Here is a 14062-nt window from a genome sequence, read left to right as displayed (position 1 = left end):
CGCCCTCCACCTACAACAGCCGCCGCAGGCCCCGTCCCTGACGGTGTGGGTCGAGGGGAACCCGGTAACCGCCCTGTTGGACACTGGGAGCACGGTGACCCTCGCCAGGCCCTCCATCCTACCCAAGGGACATCGCCCGGGGGGAGTCCTCACTGTAACCTGCGTCCATGGGGACACCCGGGAAGTTCCCGCAGCTGAGGTCCAGATCCGGGGCGAAACCGGGGTCTGGCCCCTCCAGGTGGGCCTAATCCCCGAGCTCCCGGTGCCCCTGCTCCTTGGGAGGGACTGGCCCGGATTCCCAATGGGACTGACAGCCGAGCCATCGAGACCGCGGCGACGCACGAAGAGGAGCCGGCCCCGGCAGGCCTACCTGGCCCAGGACAGCGGAGAGACTTCCACGGAAGGTAAGACCCCCCAACCCACTAACCCTCTGTGGTCTGTCTTTTCCCAGGTGAACCGGGAGGGGAAGTTCGGACGGGAGCAGAAGGAGGACGACCGTCTGAAGCACTGCTGGGCCCAGGTGTGACTGATAGAGGGGGTCGACCAGAGTCCCAACCTGAGACTCCCCGCTTCGTACTTCCTCGTCTGGAACGGGCTCCTCTACCAACGGGCCTGCCGCTGCGGGGAGCAGGTGGACCTACTGGTGGTCCCCAAACCCAGGACACCCACCGTCATGCATCTGGCCCATACACATCCACTCGGCGGCCACCTGGGGCCACGAAACACCCTGGAGAAGCTGAGGGATCGCTTTGTGTGTCCTGGGATGGACGCGGATGTCCGGGCCTTCTGCCAGCAATGCCCGCAGTGCCAGCACACGGCTCCACGGTGGCCCCCCCCGGCTCCCCTTATCCCTCGACCCATCATCAGCGTCCCCTTCGAGCATGTGGGCATGGACCTCGTGGGCCCCCTACCCAAGTCTGCCCGGGGCCACGAGTACATCCTGGTCTTTGTTGACTACGCCACTCGGTACCCCGAGGCGGTGCCACTGCGCAAGGCCACCTCCCAGAACATCGCCAGGGAGCTGGTACTCCTGTTCAGTCGGGTGGGGATACCAAAGGACGTGTTGACCGACCAAGGTATGGCTTTTGTATCTAAATTAATGGCCGACTTGTGTCGATTGTTGCAGGTGAAGCACCTCAAGACGTCGTTCTACCACCCCCAAACCGATGGGCTAGTTGAGAGATTTAACCAGACTCTCAAACGGATGCTGCGCCGGGTGGTGGACGAGGAGGGGAGGAACTGGGACCTCCTCTTCCCCTACGTGCTTTTCGCCGTCGGAGAGTGCCCCCAAGCATCCACGGGCTTCACCCCCTTTGAGCTCCTGTTCGGCCGGCACCCACGGGGACTGTTGGATGTGGCACGCGAAGCTTGGGAGGAGCAACCGTCCCCCTTCCGCTCGGTCGTCGAATACGTGCAGGAGATGCAAGCGAGGATCGACCGGGTAGCTCCCATAGTCCGGGAGCACATGCACGCTGTGCAGGAGGAGCAAAGAAAAGTGTACAACCGCCCAGCACAGCCCCGAGAATTCCAGCCGGGGGACTGGGTCCTCATGTTAGTGCCCAGCAGCGCCTGTAAGTTCCTGGCCCGGTGGCAAGGCCCCTATACAGTCCTCGAGCGCCGGGGCCCGGTCAACTACCGCCTGCAACAGCCCGGTAAGCGTGCGGAGGAGAAGTTCTACCACGTGAACCTCCTGAAGAAGTATATAGAACCGGCCCAAGTAGTGTCGGCGTACGCAACCCGGGACTCGGACCATGGCAAGCGTACCTTGGTCGGGTTAGGGGAGGACCTCACCCCCGCCCAGAGACAGGAGCTCACTGAGCTGACCGACCAGTTCTCGGATGTGTTCTCGGCCTCCCCGGGGATGACCCAGCTGGTCCAGCACGAGATCAAAACTTCTCCCGGCGTAGTGGTGAGACAACGGCCCTACCGTGTCCCAGAGGCCCGACGCAAAGCCATTGAGGAGGAAATCAGTCGGATGCTACGGGACCACATCATAGAGGAGTCCAGCAGCCCCTGGTCCAGCCCCATCGTCGTCGTGCCAAAGCCAGAAGGGAGCATGCGGCTGTGCAACGACTTCCGGAGGCTGAACCCGGTGTCCAAGTTCGACAGCTACCCCCTCCCCAGAGTGGACAACCTCGTCGAAAGGCTGGGGAGGGCCCGGTTCATCTCCACCTTGGACCTGACCAAGGGCTACTGGCAAGTTGTGCTGGCGCTGGAGGCCAGACCCAAGACGGCCTTCAGCACGGCCACCGGCCACTGGCAGTACCGGGTTCTCCCCTTTGGGCTACACGGGGCACCCGCCACGTACCAGCGGTTGATGGACATCCTCCTGTGGCCCCACTGCACGTTTGCCGCTGCCTACCTGGATGACGTAGTCATCCACTCCTCCACATGGGCCGATCACCTGTTTCATCTTAGGGAGGTCCTGAAGGCGCTCCGGGAGGCCGGCCTGACGGCCAACCCCAAGAAGTGCCACCTAGGGCTGACTGAGGCCCAGTACCTGGGGTACCGCATCGGCCGGGGAATGCTGAAACCACAGGCGAAGAAAATCGAGGCCGTAAAGGACTACCCTCGTCCCACTTCAAAGAAACAGGTACGGGCCTTCTTGGGGTTGGCGGGGTACTACCGGAGGTTTGTGCCTAACTTCTCTGCTGTAGCTACCCCCCTCTCAGATCTCAACAAGAAGGGCCAGCCAGACCGGGTCAGGTGGTCAGCCAATGCAGAGAGGGCCTTCCAGGCCCTGAAAGGGGCCCTCACCAGCGCGCCGGTACTGCGTAATCCGGACTTCGACCTCCCGTTCACCGTGCACATGGATGTGTCCGAGACCGGGCTTGGCACCGTCCTCTCGCAAACCTTCGACGGGGAAGAACATCCGGTCCTCTACATCAGCCGGAAGTTATCCCCTGCGGAGAAGAAATACGCAGCCGTCGAGCGAGAGGCCCTGGCGATAAAGTGGGCCATCGAGGAGCTGCGGTACTACCTGGCTGGCCGGCATTTCGTCCTCGTAACTGACCACGCCCCCCTGCAGTGGATGGCCAAAGCCAAGGACACAAACGCCCGGGTAACACGCTGGTTTCTCGCCTTGCAAGATTTCTTGTTCCAGGTTAAGCACCGAGCGGGGGCCCAGCATGGCAACGCAGATGGGCTCTCTCGACGAGACGCACTCTGGGCCCACCACCGAGCGGCAGTAGGCTCGGAGCTGAGGGGGGGGTACTGTCGCGACGGACCGACAGCCGGCGCGCAAGAGAAGAAAGGCGCTCCTTCCCCAACTGCCGCACCGGCACGAAGCGGACAGCCTCGTGCCAAACACACCAGCAGCCGGAAGGACCGTCACGGCGGGGCGGGACCGCTGACGCTACGCCGGCCGGCAATTGGGGAGTCAGGCGGGAAAAGTCCACCAATCAGGCGACAGAGGAGGAGGATAAAAGGGCGCGCTTCCGGCCATACAGGGAGAGGAAGACCGACGGTGAAGAAACGGAATCCGTGCGTGCTCTTCAGCGGCCTACAGACGCGCCCACACGGAGTACAACGGTAACCTTGACTCACACCGACCACTAACCTCTCTCTCTCCACTTCTCCCCGAAGGTACGAGCGCGGACGAGATCACCGGGCAGTGAAAACGCACGCTCCGGTGGATGACGGCACGGGAGACCCACGCCCTCGCCTCGGGAACCCCGACACGCCCTCAAGAAGGTCATGCGACAGCCACACCCCCACGAACCCCCACGCACTAACACAGACACGCCCCCCTCACGTCGGACACTTCGCACTAAGCTAGAAATAAAACCCCATATATATATATATATATATGTATAAAAGAAATAAATATAGAAATAAAACCCCTATATATATATATATATATATATATATATGTATATATATGTGTATATATACATATATATATATATATATATATATATATATATATATATATATATATTTATATATATATATATATATATATATATATATATATATATATATATATATAAAATGTGTGTGTATGTATTTATTTATTTATTTTTCAGCTACAATGCCAAAAAGAGAAACTTTGTAACGTTGCACTTTTAGAATAACATGTTTACGGACAAGTTTCCTCACGTTGATAGTTCAGAAGACCACATCTTTAGGAAGTAAAATTTGGCAAATAATTTCACAGAATTTTCTTGACCGAGTGTATTGTATTTTCAAATGAAAATATTTCAGTTAAAAGATTTTTTTTTTTTACTTTTGGTATTTGCTTGCTTTTTTATATAATTTAATGAATTTAAAGTTTACTTAATTTAACTTAAAAAACTAAGTTGAGTAATTGGACAGAGCAATTGATATTACAAATGATTTTGAGTTAAATCAACTTGGAATTTATTGCATTGAACTTAAAAATACTTGTTGGAAGGGCTGGAATGTTTAAGTTAAGTTCACTTAAGTTATCGAGTAAACATTACTTAATTTTTTTAAATTTTCCTCAAATATTTAAGTACAATCAACTTATCCGGGTTTACAGAAATGGTATTGAATGCATAAGTAGATCCATTAAGCTAATCATGCTCACTCACTAATGAAGTTATGGTGGTAGTTGTGGAAGTAGAAAATACACTGTTCAGCCAGTGATATATGGGGGAGTGGAATACTCCTCTCCATCAGTCCCGCCATGGCTCCACTAATGGGATTAAAGCCTGGAACTATAGGGAATGTGAGAATTTGTCTGAGCACAAAACACACACATCATACTCTAAGCCAGCACAAAAACGCACCTTCAAAATGACACTGACTGAATCTCTTAACAAAAGCCCATATAATTATTCTCACTAAGAGTGTCAAGTTCTATTGGTATTTAATTATAATACAATGAAGGAGAATAACAATATGTCATTAAAATTTCATTCTAATCCAAAAGGCATATTTGTGAAGCAAAGTGACACCTCATACAATTTTTTGCCAGTTGTTAGACTTGGCACATTAAACATTTTAGGTATAAGCATATATAGCTGAGTTGCACATTTTTAAAAAATAAAGAATTAAAAAGTACGCAGGAAATAACATTTGACCAAGTCAGTGCTGTGTAATGTACTGTATTGTAGAGATTTAATAATATGTATAAATGCAATAATGTTATACTGTATCTGAATGTATAAGCTAATATAAAAAGATGAAATAGATTTACCAGTGAAAATAATTGATTAGCATGCGATTATAACACTCAAATTATACAGCAAGATAATCATTAATTAAGGTTTTGTTTTTTGTTTTTTGTTGTTTTTTTTTTTAAATCAAAAGACATTTTAAGACCAGCCGGGTCTGGCACTTAAACATTATAAAGTAATTAAACTATCCTATCTTAATCACATTTTAGCATGCCATCCTAATACATATTATTGTTTATGTACAATTTTATTGTTAGTGTATGACATGAAAAGACTGCAATAAAATAAGAAATGAAATAATGTTTAATTACTATGGGTTGCATTTAATATCAATTTGACATTAAGCTTAGTTCGCTATGTCCTTAGAAGGCTATTAGCCTTTTTCCTAATATGGATCATTTTTGTGTTAGTCTACTTTAAATTAGGACTCTGTTATTTTTAAGATATTTAAAAATAAATAAACAAGCTTAAAATATTTATCAATTAACCAACAGTTTCCCATTGCTATTATTTTAACTCAATTAACAGTAACCATGAGCAGGGAGCTTACATTTAACTGTTTATGACAGACCTTCTGATTAAAGTTTAAACAAAGAAAAATTGGTATCTGGATCGGTTCCGGTCGTAAAAATCCTGATCGGAGCATAAGCAATGAACACCATTAAACTAAAGCGCTTTGCATCTGACGGGTAAATGAACTCACCCAATCACATCCTATATGAGATTATTCAGATATATACACAATATACAGAGAGCGGTTCGAGAACTGACTCCAACCCAGAACCATGACAGTGGAAAATGTCTCATAGTGTAGCTTTAAATATATTTAAGAGGAGCAGACTTCAAAAACTGAACATTGAGGTTTATTCTATTTGTTTACAAGGTGGAACAGGTTAACGGTTGTTTTTTGCATACAGTCTGTAAAATGAACTGAAAATATTACATTTAGTTTATCAGAAGGTAAATTAATTTGTCATGGCTCACACTAAATTCCTAAATTCTGGCATAATTGACCAGCTCAAGTTTTCTCATGCCTACTATTATATACAATATACTGTTATATTGTGGCATGAGAAAACTTAATAAATGTGAAAGTGCAATAAAAATGTTGTCACTAAAATCAATTAATAATCATGGTAAATAATCGAGATCTCAAAATTGATCAAAATCATCAGGATTATCATTTTGGCCATGATCGTACAGAACTAGAACCAAAGTTTGTACTCTTTAGGATAAAACAGCTCTCTCCACTCATAATATTTCAAGGTTAGACATAATCTGTCTCAAAAGATACTAATTAACTATTCAGAGAAGAGATTCAATTTTACTGTCAATATCATCGCTGAGTGAGCCTCCCAGATCAAAGAGTTGATTGATGTTAACAGTAGACATGAAAACAAAAACTTCCTCTGTCCAAGGGCTCTGTAAAAGTTCTAAGAATGTCTCTTTGTCAAAGTCTACATCACGGTCCTTTTGTGTTTCTATTAGCATGTTACTTTCTGTAGTATTGACAGAGGCCTCCAGGGAATTAACATGAGTGCCATGTACCATGAGGTTCTGATCTTGTGGTATTGGGCTCAGAGGACCTCACTCATTCAGTCTCAAATCCTCATTTAGGGCTGAATTTAGCTGAGCATCCCAGTCAAAATTACCCATAAGAGATCCCAGAACCTTTGGTTCCTCCATGGCCAGCAGTGGGGAGTTTGAGCGGCACAGAGCTTGGGCACTTCCAGCCCAGTGGCCATATGGAACTTTTATGAAGCATTTACTCAGTGATAGACTGTGACGGATGGAATTCTGAAAGAATTTATTTGGAGAGAGGAAAAAAACACAACAGCAACTTTCCTTAATCACTTTGGTGAAATTCATGCTATTCCTTAATTATAGTTAGGAAAGCAGAATGTACACTGTTGGGAAGTTCTCTGCTCATTCTCTATTTTAATCAACACCATCATAGACTAAACAACTACCACAAAGAAGCTATACTTAAATGAAGCAGTGACCCTTTGAACTTAGTTAAACATTATATCTTAATGTTTTGGGTTAGAGTGGCTGAAAACTGAGGATATGTCTGGCTAATCCTCAGAAAGCTAGATGGATAATTAATCATTCACCAACAAATGTTTTTTTTTTCTTTCATTTCTCAAAAAAATCCCAAATTTAATTAGTTCATCTGATGAGTAATCTAACTGAATTTCTTTCCTTTTATATAGAATCAGGCTACACAGCAGCTATGCTTTTCTTCAATGCCACTTTATTTGTATGGGGCCTTAATTCATACGAAAGACAGTGATTCAGTGCGTTTACATGGACAACAATAATCCACTCTTAACCCGATTAAGACCATACTTTGATTAAGAAACTACCATGTAAACAGAAATTTTTAATTACCTTAATCTAATTAAGGTCATACTCGAAGTAAGCAATAATCAATTTAAGACAGGTGGAGTACTCCTGTTTTAGTCACATTATGGACGTGTATTACAGACATGTAAACACCTTAATCACATTATGAACGTCGTGTGAGAGTTTTCACCGCATTTCGCGACAGGACACGATAACACACGACAGTTTTACGGCGAACAAGAGAGTTCGGCTGCGTCCCAAACCGCATACTTGCCTACTATAGGCCTGTAGTGGGGAAAAATACATGTATCTTGGCTACTATATAGACGATAAGTACGCAGTCCACAGCTTCAAGCAGTTGACGTGGGCTGTTAATCTAATTATGTTCTAAAACAAGTAAAACGGGTACATGAAAGGAGTATTCTAAAAGCGACTCATGTAAACACCTTAATCACATTATTATCTTACTCAGAGTAAGGTCAATAATTAGATTACTGCTGTCCATGTAAACATAGTCACTGTGATAAGCAGAGGTTTGTTTCTATCAAAAGGGTCTGATATGGATGCTATTATAATTGCTCTTTTTCGCTCACTGTAGTATAGTATAGTAGTATGCTCAAATTTAGTTCTGTCAAGTTTGTGGGTACATGTGCCTCATTTAGCTTTTTGAGGAGGCAACTAAAATTGGAAACAAAGTGGTCACTATAATCAACTCTGGGAGAACAGCCTAACTTACCTGCCAGTTGGGGTCAGCATGGGAGAAGTAGCAGTAGTTGTCAGTGATCCATTTATAGATACAGAATTGTGACTTTGCTTTTCTTGCTTGCCTGTATAGCCATGAAAATTAGGGTGGCATATGAGTATAGTGGCTTGATGTGAAGGTTTGTCTTGTAGTCAACCTCATCTGGGCAGTGTCCATGTGCAACCAAGCTGGGCAGAGTGCACAGGGCAGGAACTGCTGTTGCTCTGGGCTTACCAGGGGTCAGTGGCATGCCTATGGAGGCAAGGTCGCCTGCTAGAGGACATGCAGGAGCTTCTCCACCCAGCTGCTGTTCAAAGAGTTTGCTCTGATGTTGGCTAGTAGAAATCACTTTGTTGCCTTCCACTGTCACTAAGGATAGAGAACTCTTGCAACCAGTGCAGATTGGTCAGACTGTCATCCATGTTATCAGAACTTCTGTTGTTTAAACCACTGCTCTCGATTAGGTCCTTTGTAGCAGGACTCACTATTTTTTCCTCCAGACCCAATGAGCCCTTAAAATTTGATATAAAAATGGTATGTAGTCAGCTATGATCAAGCCAATCAAAGCTCCCCTAAATTACACAGCTGAATGAAGGTCATAGAATTTCCCAGAACAGTCACAGCTAGCTGTGCAAGCTGTCTGAGAAAGTCTTACAAAAAATTAAAAAATTGGTTACATGATTTGAAATGCGATGTAGAATTTTATATATATATATATATATATATATATATATATATATATATATATATATATAATATATGAATACTTCACAAAAGTGAGTACACCCCTCACATTTTTGTAAATATTTGATTATATCTTTTCATGTGACAATACTGAAGAAATGACACTTTGCTACAATGTAAAGTAGTGAGTGTACAGCTTATGTAACAATGTAAATTTGCTGTCCCCACAAAAGAACTCAACACACAGCCATTCATGTCTAAACCGCTGGCAATAAAAGTGAGTACACCCCTAAGTGAAAATGTCCAAATTGGGCCCAATTAGTAATTTTCCCTCCCCGGTGTCATGTGACTTGTTAGTGTTACAAGGTCTCAGCTGTGAATGGGGAGCAGGTGTGTTAAATTTGGTGTTATCGCTCTCGCACTCCCTCATACTGGTCACTGGAAGTTCAACATGGCACCTTATGGCAAAGAACTCTCTGAGGATCTGAAAAAAAGAATTGTTGCTCTACATAAAAATGGCCTAGGCTATAAGAAGATTGCCAAGACCCTGACACTGAGCTGCAGCACTGTGCTCAAGACCATACAGCGGTTTAACAGGGCAGATTCCTCTCAGAACAGGCCTCGACATAGTCAAACAAAGAAGTTGAGTACATGTGCTCAGCGTCATATCCAGAGGTTGTGTTTGGGGAAATAGATGTATGAGTGCTGCCAACATTTTTGCAGAGGTTGAAGGGGTGGGGGGGTCAGCCTGTCAGTGCTCAGACAATATTCCGCACACTGCATCAAATTGGTCTGCATGGCTGTCGTCCCAGAAGGAAGCCTCTTCTAAAGATGATGCACAAGAAAGTCTGCAAACAGTTTACTGAAGACAAGCAGACTAAGGACATGGATTACTGGAACCATGTCCTGTGGTCTGATGAGACCAAGATAAACTTATTTGGTTCAGATGGTGTCAAGCATGTGTGGCTGCAACCAGGTGAGGAGTACAAAGACAAGTGTGTCTTGCCTACAGTCAAGCATGGTGGTGGGACTGTCATGGTCTGGGGCTGCATGAGTGCTGCCGGCACTGGGGAGCTACAGTTCATTTAGGGATCCATGAATGCCAACATGTACTGTGACATACTGAAGCAGAGCATGATCCCCTCCCTTCAGAGACTGGGTCGCAGAGCAGTATTCCAGCATGATAATGACTCCAAACACACCTCCAAGATGACCACTGCCTTGCTAAAGAAGGTGAGGGTGAAGGTGATGGACTAAACCCTATTGAGCATCTGTGGGGCATCCTCAAATGGAAGGTGGAGGAGCACAAGGTCTCTAACATCCACCAGCTCTGTGATGTCGTCATGGAGGAGTGGAAGAGGACTCCAGTGGCAACCTGTGAAGCTCTGGTGAACTCCATGCCCAAGAGGGTTAAGGCAGTGCTGGAAAATAAAGGTGGCCACACACAATATTAATACTTTGGGCCCAATTTGGACATTTTCACTTAGGGGTGTACTCACTTTTGTTCCCAGAGGTTTAGACATGAATGGCTGTGTGTTGAGTTATTTTGAGGGGACAGCAAATTTACACTGTTACACAAGCTGTACACTCACTACCTTACATTGTAGCCAAGTGTCATTTCTTCAGTATATATATATATATATATATATATATATATATATATATATATATATATATATATATATATATATATATATATATATATATATATATTAGTAAATAAATCTACTTAATAAAAAAAAACTTTGGTCAAACTCACCTGATATGTCATTTAAATCCTTATTAGGACTTAATATTGAGGCCTAAGTAGAGGGACTTAATGGTTAGCGTTGATGCGCGCGGTTCTTTCCCGTGTCTCCGGTACAAGGCGGTTTGCCCTTTGTTGTGCAGAGCGAAAGACCGATGCATCTTTACCAGTGACTGGTAGGAGTCATCAAGAAATTAGAATTAGAATTTTATGAGGTCATTGTGTATTGCTGTCTGTATGGAAGGGAGTCAATACACAATGACCTCATAACATTCTAACACCCATCAGTATATATCTTAGTTTTGAAGCTTGGATCTAAGAAACACCAATATCTCTGCCGTTGCAGAGGCGAAATTCCTGGAACTTATAAGAAATTGTTCCAGAAATTGTAATACTTGTCTCAATGTAATACACAAGAGACAGAGAAATAATTTGTATATTTCCTATGCTACCAAAAATCACTAGTTGGTTTTGACAGGTCTAGGTCAAAGGTCATCATCAGTTATAATGATCTTGACAGGTCATCATCATTAAATATAATTATGTTTGCAGGTCATCATCATCAAGTATAATGATCTTGACAGGTCATCATCAGCAAGTATGATTATGTTTGCAGGTCATCATCAGCAAGTATGATTATGTTAAATCCGATTCCGGTGCAATCCCACGCACAAACACAAGTTCTTTCAGATAGCTTGTATTCATATATAATATGGACATGTGCATTCCCACGCATATTCCCTGTTTAGGCTGTTATTTGCTTTCCTGAGTTAGGCCTAGGTCAAAAAGGTTAATGATAATTATTGTTACATGTTCGTTCCTATAGCTTTCCGGTGCAATTCCACACACGCAGACACAGACATGCGCGCACACATACACACACACGTGCGCACACACACATACATAATGCTGATGAAATAACAAATAATGAATTCCCATACACATCCAACCTAAAATATCAGACACACACAGACACACATACCCCTGTCCAATCAGAACAAAATAAATTAAAATTGCTCCATCCAGTAGGTGTTGGTATAAACACCATAAGTTTATAGAAGAAGAAGAAGAGGAAGAAGAAGAAGAAGAAGAAGAAGAAGAAGAAGGCCTCACACACCCTCTAGGTTTAAAATACTTTGTACTTAGAACAACGTGTATGAGCTTATAACATGGATGATGTTTGTCCTAATGCACCAAAAAAAAGCTCACTCTTTTTTGGGAAGCTTAGAAAAAAAATTTAGAGCATGAAAAGATTAAATATTGGGTAATGTCAAACGCTAGTATAGCCAGATTTTTTTTGATGCAGAAAAGGGAACCGTTTTGCTTTTCAAGTTTTCGGTCCTGGGTCACATCCACTGGAGCAGTGCTATACTGTGAGCGTAACTTTTAACGAAGGTGACTGGAAAAAGTTCAGAAAATGGTGCAAGGATTTTGACTACATTGTTAGAATGGACTTCTTTTCCCCGGATGCGTACAGGCATAAATGGAGCAGTACATCTCTGCAATGCAAATGCCACATCAGAGCAACAAATTTCTCCAAGAACCAGGTTTCACTGCACTGTGTTGTTGTATTAACCAGTGACAATGCACCTGATAACAAAGAGAACTGTGAAGTGAGGAATGAACAAACCAGCTGGCACGATCTACAACGCGACTTCCATCAAATCGATGAATTATTCCAAAAAATTGGAAGAAACAACGAAAATAAAAGTAAGGCTACAAGATCTCTTCTGAGATCGTCAACATACTGCTCTTGAGCAGAAACTCCACCTTCCCTAAGACTCCTCCCATATGATATATAAATGAGTCTGACTACATATCAAGTCAAAGCGTTCTGAGCATCAACAAGCAATATGGCTTGTAAACTCAGTCCCGTTTTCTACAACTCTGATGCTACCCTGGATGATGATGTGACCAGTTCGGGTTTTGAACACGGCGAAAACCTAGGAAAAAGAAATCTGACCTATCTGACAATGAACGATGAAACCGATGGGTGTATAACCAATACCTTGTTAGCTATTATACGTGCGGTTACGGGAGAAGGGTTGGACAGAATTATCCAACAAGATCTGAAGGATAGCTGCCATGGGTGCTTAATCTACACTTGTGTTTGATCATTCTTGTCTTGACACTCACAAATGATTGAACGATTGATGAAGAATATATATTATACGCCATCAGAACCTGGTTCGTATGGTAGCGTTGAGAGTTTGCAAAGACCTATTGTTGAGAAAATAGGTAAAAGAGCTAATGATACTGAAATAAAAAACTGGTTAGCAGCGAAGGATGCATACAGTCTACATAAACCAGTATCTACAAAGTTTAAAAGAAACAAGGTTTTTGTAAAGAACATCGCTGAACAGTGGCAAGCTGATTTACTCGACATGAGCAGCCTGTCAGAGAGTAATGACAACTCAAAATTTATGATAACGTGTGTGGATATTTTATCCAAATATGCCTGGGTACGTGTGTTACGAAACAAGACTGGACTCGAGGTAACTAAAGCCTGGATTCCATTCTAAAGGAAGGTAGAGTTCCCAAAAAACTACAAACTGACCAAGGGAAGGAGTTTTTTAACAAAAATTTTCAAACATTAATGAAAAAACATGACATTGTTCACTTTGTTATGGGTACAGGGGAAAAAGCATTGGTGTGTGAAAGGTTCAACAGAACGCTAAAGACCAGGATGTGGAGATATTTTACTGCTTTTAACATGAAAAATTCACCGACATAGTCCAGGATTTGATTCAAGGATACAATCACAATTACCATTCCAGCATCAAAATGATGCTGAGTTCCTTCAGAGTATTTAAAACCCTCTATGAACTGTTCTCACCTAAATTAAAGAAACTAAAATTCAAGTTTAAAGTCAGTGATATCGTTAGAATTTCCCGTTTAAAAAGACAGTTTGAAAAAGGATACGAGCAAAAATTTCCGGACGATTATTTTACAATCTCTGAACAGATACCGAGAGATCCCCCGGTACATAAATTACAAGACTATGATGGTGAAAAAATTGAGGGAACATTTTATGAACCCGAGTTACAATAGATCATTATTGGGAAGGACAAGATGTTTAAAATTGAGAAAACCAGAAAAAAGTTCACCTGGTGAAATGAGTGGGGTGGCCCGATAAATTTAACTCTTGGGTTCTGGGTGAAAACGTAGTTAACATGACAAAAGGATCGTCATGAACAAAACTGAAATCTATATTCATTAAACCATGGAAGAGTGTGGATTCTTTGTGACCCTTCCAAGCAACACATCGTTGGATAGGTAAAAGAGCTAATGATAACCCTAACCCTAAGAATAAGCGCACTACACTACTAAATTCGCCAAACCAATCGATTTCAATGAATTATGGGAAGTCTCGCTCACAGAGGTTCAATATATCCAGAG

General features: G+C 43.6%; 1 pseudogene; it reads right to left on the bottom strand.

Annotated features, from left to right (window-relative positions):
• Window positions 1–6016: 6016 nt before the first annotated feature.
• Window positions 6017–8762, bottom strand: LOC108275810 (forkhead box protein J1-A-like; annotated as a pseudogene).
• Window positions 8763–14062: the final 5300 nt, after the last annotated feature.

This window comes from Ictalurus punctatus, chromosome 2, assembly GCF_001660625.3.
Source record: "Ictalurus punctatus breed USDA103 chromosome 2, Coco_2.0, whole genome shotgun sequence".
Classification (NCBI taxonomy): Eukaryota; Metazoa; Chordata; class Actinopteri; order Siluriformes; family Ictaluridae; genus Ictalurus; species Ictalurus punctatus.
Note: the sequence above shows the minus strand (reverse complement) of the source record. Positions and strands in the feature narration are given on the sequence as shown.